The following is a 6,968-nucleotide window of genomic DNA, read 5'->3' on the forward strand; positions in this document are numbered from 1 at the left end:
CTTCATGGGAAATAATTTCAATTATTGGATGTTTGATTTTAACCAATTTATGTTAACTAGACACTCACTCATGGGAAACAAATAAACCTCTGCAGTTGAATAAATTACTGACAATTTTACTCTCTGCATTTCCTTACTCAAAGATGGCTTTGGTGTGACATTTCCTCCTGAATAGAGCAGGTGAGCAGAAGTCTCTTCTGTAGTGGGTTTTCTTTTCTTCTTAAAAGGAAAAAAAAAAAGGCCATCAGTTGGTTCTGCAGGGAGTGTGAGTGTAGGGCAGGTTGGCCTGGAGTGTAACGTCCCTGAGGCTACCCTGCTTTGTCTACCTTTGTTTTACACTGATCCTGATCCTGTTCACTGCCTTCCACATCCACCTCATTGACTTCTCCATCACCAGGTTACTCACTGTAATCATTCATTTTGCCCATATCCTGCATGTCCTCATTCTCTGAGCCTTTACTATCCTCCTCATCTTCACCATTCTCATCATCATAGTGCTCTGAAACTGGCTTGCCAATAGGTAGCAGGTTGTTGTCTTTCTCTGTGATGCTCTGAAGTCAGGCCTGACACTGATGTTCCCGCTGCTGCAGCTCTGTCTCCTCCACACAGGGTCAATACAGATTATACCACAATGTCTTAGTCACACACAAGGCAAGAGTGAGGGGAACAAGCTGGGCATGACTTCTAGATTGCTAATTGACCTTGGCCACATCACTTAACTTCTCAAAGCCTCAGTTTCCTCATTGTGCCAGGAGGTGGCAGCCTGCAGTAGTATTTTAGGCCTTGGAGTATGTGTGGTAGCAGGATGATAGCAGGGGAGAGTTGTTTTCAGCTTCCTGCAGGGATCTTCAGCCTCAGCCCCGACTTTAGGCACAAGCAGACAGGCATGGGAACACACATAGATTCAGGAGGCCTAGATTCCAGTCCTGGCTTTGCAAGTGATAGTCACATGTCCTTTGAAAATCATTTAGCCAATCTAAGCCTCTATTTCCTAGGGAATCTTCACTTATACTCAATGCCTCACATGTGTTACACATCTTTACATGCATGTTATGCATTCATCACAGCAATTCTATAAGACTAGCCTTTATTCATTCGTATGAGACAATTGAGGCTAACAGAGGTTAAAGAAGTTTCCCAAGATCTCATAATTTGGGCCAAGCCCGTGGCGCACTTGGTAGAGTGCTGCACTGGGAGCGCGGCAACACTCCCGCCGCGGGTTCGGATCCCATATAGGAATGGCCAGTGCACTCACTGGCTGAGTGCTGGTCACGAAAAAGCCAAGATCTCATAATTTGCAGGTAGCTGAGCAAGAATTCAAACTCAGGTCTGTCTGACTTCAAAACACATGTATTTCCTTTTTCTCTAGAATAATACAGCCTGCTAATGTAGGATGTTGTGAAGTTCAAAAGAATCAATGTATGTAAAATAAATCTTAAAAACAAAGCACTTGTTTTGGCCTATTTATGCTGCTATGATAAAAATCCCTAGACTGGGTAATTTATAAAGAACAGAAATTTGTCATCATTCTGGAGGCTGAGAAGTCCAAGATCCAAGATCAAGGTGCCAATAGGTTCAATGTCTAGTGTGAGTTCATTCCTCATAGGTGGCACTGTCTAGATGTCTTCACACGGTAGGATGAAAGAGGATATATGCTGTTTCTTCATGTAGTGGAAGAGCAGAAGAGAGGGAACCCACTCTCTCAAGGGCCCTAATCCATTCATGAGGGCAGAGCTATCATGACTTAATCACTTCCCAAAAGGTCCCACTTCTTAGTACCACCACAGTGGGTATTAAATTTCAATGCTTGACTATTGGTGGAAATTCAGACCATAACATTGCTATAGAAAGATGTGGTTGCAATATTTTAATTAATTTTTACTGGATTGGAAAAGCAAAACCTCTCAGTCCCTGCCCCAAAGATGCTGACAGTCTGGCTGTGACAAATCCTCATAAAACAGATAATGAAAAAATCATATTACATCCAATTCAATGACTTAAACATATAATAAGGCTGTTTTGGATTTTGTAGGAGATGGAGAGATGAGTAAAATGGGCATCTTCCCTCAAAGAAAGTAAATCATACTAAAGTTGATAGGTTAAAGAACTCGTTATCAAACAAGAACAAAATGAGTGCTAAATAGTCATACAAGCAACATATTGAAGGAGTACAGAGTACAAAACACTGAATGCTGACTGAGGGTATCAAGGAAGAGTTTATAGAGCATGTCTCCTTTAAGAGTCTTGAAAGATGAACAGAGAATATGAGAACGCATTCCAGTTTGAGAAAAAATGACAGGCAAAGGCACAGAAGCATTAAGGTGCACGTGTGAAAGTTGTTGAGTTCAGGTGGTTACATCTGGGAGGGAAGTAGGCTTGGAGAGGAAAAACAGAAAGACAGCATTTTAACTATTTGGCATTGCTTGAATTTTTCTAAAATGCATACATTGCCCTCCGGATTTTTTTTTTCAATTTAAACAATGTCATATCTGAAGGGAAAATATATATATTAGATTGTGCAAAAAAATTGGAATAAAAATTTCCACTATGTAATGTGCTAATTACAAGCACTAACAGTAAAACTAGAGGTTAGAAAGGGGAGAGGGTTCCCAAAAAAGGAATTCTGTACAAAGGAAGTAAGACTTGAGTTGGCCTTAAATGATAGGTTACAGACAGCTTGATAGAAGAGAGACGTGAAAGAGAACTAGAATGATTTGCCATTTCAACCATGCCTCCTTGCCTGACCCAGTTTGCCTGAGCAGAATTGTGCAAACAATCCTGGGACATCTCTGCCACCACAAGTACATATTGCCTTGGTTAAGTTTTAAAAATGCATGAAATGAAGCATACTGCAAAGAAATGGAGTGTTTTTCGGTTTGGTCTTTAAAGTTCCTCCTTAGCAATTTATATCTTCTCTCCAAAAGCTTAGAACAAATTTAAGTTCATGGCATTTAAGTTCACCTCTTTCTTTTTTCTCTCACATTTCAGTGTGAATAGTGAACTTCCTATGCGTAGAAAATCTGGATACTTATACTAAAATTTTTAAAGGATATTATTATGGCATCATTTGTTCTTTACAAACATGTAAATGCACTTAAAGAAAAATAATAGTAAATTATATTTGAAGAATTGAGTAGAAATTTAATGAAACCAATTAAAGCAATTTCTAAGTGAGTGCTTAAAGATTATACTGGAACACTAACTAAATGATCCAAAATGTAAGTGAAGATTAGTTAAGTCTATGTTAAGTACTATTGGTAGAACGTAGTGCATTTTCCTATTTGGTCATTAAGTTGATAAAAAAAATTCTATTGTATCAACAGGCAGTGCTAATTACATTTATCTTTTAAATAACGCTTCACTGTGTTCAGAAAATGTGAAAATTTTATTAATTATTTTTGTCTCTGTTTTTCACCTCAATAATTGCAGTTGTGAACCTGAATCTAAGTTTTTTAAGCCCTGGCACAGCCCAATCCCTTTACTAGCAAGTGGTTGAGAATCTGAATGTGGGCCTTACCATCTGCAGAAGGCAAACCATCTGGATAGAAAAGAAAACTGACCTTAGACCAGCCCTCTCTTGAAAGTTCAACATTACAGAGACAAGGTTTCTGTCTTACTAAGGTCTAGGTATTCCCCTAGATGCCAGGAGATAGTGAGTATAATTGTTTATTAGGAGAGTTTATTAGAGAGTAACCCAGATTCAGGGCCTGCTAGAGAGCTAGTTAGATACTCTGAAGATTTCCCAAATATGCCTACTCAAAATTGAGAGACCAAAACATGGCTACTGGGTCACAGAGTATGTACACTCCTTACCTAATGGCTCAAACATGGCTACCCCATTAAAGATGTCTTCTTCCCTCATGGTTTCATTCTGTCAAGAATTTTTTCCAGATCTCCTCACCAACTGAAGGTATCACCCTCTGTCTTTTCCCTTTGTCTAGAGGTCCATCCCCATGCATTACCCATCCAAACCTGGTTCCTGGGACCTCTGCAAGCTCTAAAGCCCAAATACGTAAGATCCGATCAGAAAAACAGAACCCTCTCCGAGTAGTTCAGAAGAGATCTTGAATATGGAAAACTAGTTACAAAAGTGTTGGAAAAGCAAAACCAAAAGGGGTGATGAGGGAAGCCTTATGTTAGTGACAGCAGAAAGTCACTACTACCCCTACATCTTCAAGGATAAAAAAGAATATGGAATTACTAGGACCCAGGAGCCAAGGAGAGCCAATATAAATTAGGTCTGTAGAGAGAAGAACTGAATGGTTAGCTGGTTCTGCAAAAAGAGGCACAGTCAACAACATAAATATCTCCCAAGTCAGAGTGAAAGGGGAAATAAAACTCTGGCTTCTCGACTTTTCTGGCTTCCAGTCTCCTTGCATTCCCTCCATTGGCCAAACCAAATGGCAAACAACAGGAACAACCCCTAGTGATACAGAGGAGAGCTGCAGAAGGGTGGTGATGGATCTGAGCAAACACTAAATGACTGACTTAGTCTCCTTTTGATCCAGGACTGGAGATTAGGCAGTTATTTCACACCCCTTTCACCAGGGTTCCTCAGGAAGATATATGGGATGCACACAAAAGGGCACCCTAAAGTAAAACCTTTTATGAGCCTCTGTCTCCTTGCATGAGTCTCCCTAAGTAGCAACTGAGATTTCTTGCAGAGCCTGACACGTGGCGGCTGCTGAAGCAGTCCTCCTAATACTGCACCAGGAAGGCAATCTAATCACAGCTGTGGAATCTACATTCTTATGTATTCCTACTTTAGAACTCAGCATCCTTACCCCACCAGTGCATCTGAAGTCCCTGATGCCATTGGACCTGGAGATCTTCCATTTCTTCCTCCAAGTCATATCCCACTTAGGATAATCAGCTCTAGCTGCCACAGTAAAGATAGACCAAATTCTCTGGGGCCTGACATAATAAAAGCTTATTGCTCACTTACACAAAGTCTGGTGTGGGTCAGAATCTTTCCTCTATCTTGAAGCAATGCCATTTGGATCACATCACCTCCAAGGTAGCTCAGTACTGAGCTGCAGCTTCTGACAATCTATAATCAGATGGGCACTAAGATCATTTACCAACTTTGACAGTACACAAGATCAGTGACTGATAAGGCTATGTAGTTCTGGTACCTCACCCAGGAGCAAGAATGGAATAACAAGGCAGACAAAGAAGATTAAAGCTCAGATTCACTGGCCCTAAATTCAGAAATATCCAGCAACATCATGGTCTACACCTTGGTCATGTAAGCCTATCCCTCCTGTTGAAATTGTTGATTATCTCAACAGAGTGAAAAGACAACCAACAGAGTGGGAGAAAATATTTGCAAAATATACATCTGACAAAGGATGAATATCCAGAATATACAAGGAACTCGAACAACTTTACAGCAAAAAACCAAATAACCCAATTAAAAAATGGGCAAAGGAGCTGAATAGGCATTTCTCAAAGGAAGATATATGAATTGCCAATAGACACATGAAAAAATACTCAGCATCACTCAGCATCCAGGAAATGCAAATCAAAACCACACTGAGATACCATCTCACTCCAGTCAGGATGGCTAATATCCAAAAGACTGAGAATGATAAAAGCTGGAGAGGTTGTGGAGAAAAACAAATTCTCATACATGGTTGGTGAGACTGCAAAATGGTGCAGCCTTTATGGAAAATGGTATGGAGGTTCCTCAAACAATTACAGATGGATCTACCATATGACCCAGCAATTCCACTATTAGGAATATACCCAGAGGAATTGAAATCATTATACTGAAGTGATACCTGTACTCCCATGTTTATTGCAGCACTATTTATAATAGCCAAGAGTTGAAAGCAGCCCAAACATCCATCATCAGATGAGTGGATAAGGAAACTGTGGTATATCTACACAATGGAATTCTACTCTGCTATAAAAAAGAATGAAATACGACCATCCACAACAACATGGATGGACTTAGAGAAAATTATATTGAATGAAACAAGTCAGGCATAGAAAGAGAAATACCACATGTTCTCACTTATTTGTGGGAGCTAAAAATAAATAAATAAACACACAAACAAATAAAGTGTAGGGGGGCAAAGAAGACACAATAATCACAACAATTCCTTGAAATTGTTAAGACAAATGAACAGATATGATGTAGGCATGTGGGGAGGGGAAAGAGGAAGGGGGGAAAGAGGAATGGGTAAAGGGTCACGAAAATCAATGACAATGTATATTGAGAAGTTAAAATTTAAAAAAATTTGTTGATTATCCTCCTAAATCACATACAGGGAGCATGGCAACTACTTAGTCCTGTCACTTGCCCACTGCCCAGACTACTCAATAGTCCAGGGCCCATCCTGGCTATTACCTATGACCACACTAGTTCCTATGGGGCTACAGCTCTCCATACTGGCACATACTGGTATCACTTCTGACTACTGCCACCATATCATTGCCTACATATCCTGCCCAACCAACTGCCATGATCATATCACTTGCTAAATCTGTGCCAGGTCTCCAGACAGATAGTTTCTCTGCAAAGAGGGAATCTCAAAGAAATCAAACAGCTATACCCCATAGTGAAGAGTACCATCATATAATCAATCAGTGCCTGGGGCCTTGTTCTTGCCAGAGAGGTTATTCCCTTTTAGAGACCAAAGCTGAGGCCAGCATATTGATATAACCTTTGTGACACAGAGAAGCATCCTCAGAGGGTTTCCGCCTCCTCAGGACACCTGAGGTTTTTGTTAAACAGCATTTAAATAAAAATGTAAAAACAAGAATGGTGAGCTTTTCACCATCACAATCACAGAATGTGAAGGTAGCTCCCTGCATTCCTTTACCCACAGTGATCTCTTCCTCAGAGAACTTGTTGATCTCTGACCTCTTGAACCAGAATCAGTAGTTAGTAGTTTTCTTGGGCACTTACAACCTATCCAGGAAGCTAAGAAATAAACAATGACTTTCACAGTGAGTCAGTA

General features: G+C 40.2%; 1 pseudogene; it reads right to left on the bottom strand.

Moving 5' to 3' along the window:
- Positions 1-308: 308 nt before the first annotated feature.
- Positions 309-744, bottom strand: LOC134383258 (anaphase-promoting complex subunit 15-like; annotated as a pseudogene).
- Between the last annotated feature and the right edge of the window lie 6,224 nt (positions 745-6,968).

Source organism: Cynocephalus volans, chromosome 1 (genome assembly GCF_027409185.1).
Source record: "Cynocephalus volans isolate mCynVol1 chromosome 1, mCynVol1.pri, whole genome shotgun sequence".
NCBI lineage: Eukaryota > Metazoa > Chordata > Mammalia > Dermoptera > Cynocephalidae > Cynocephalus > Cynocephalus volans.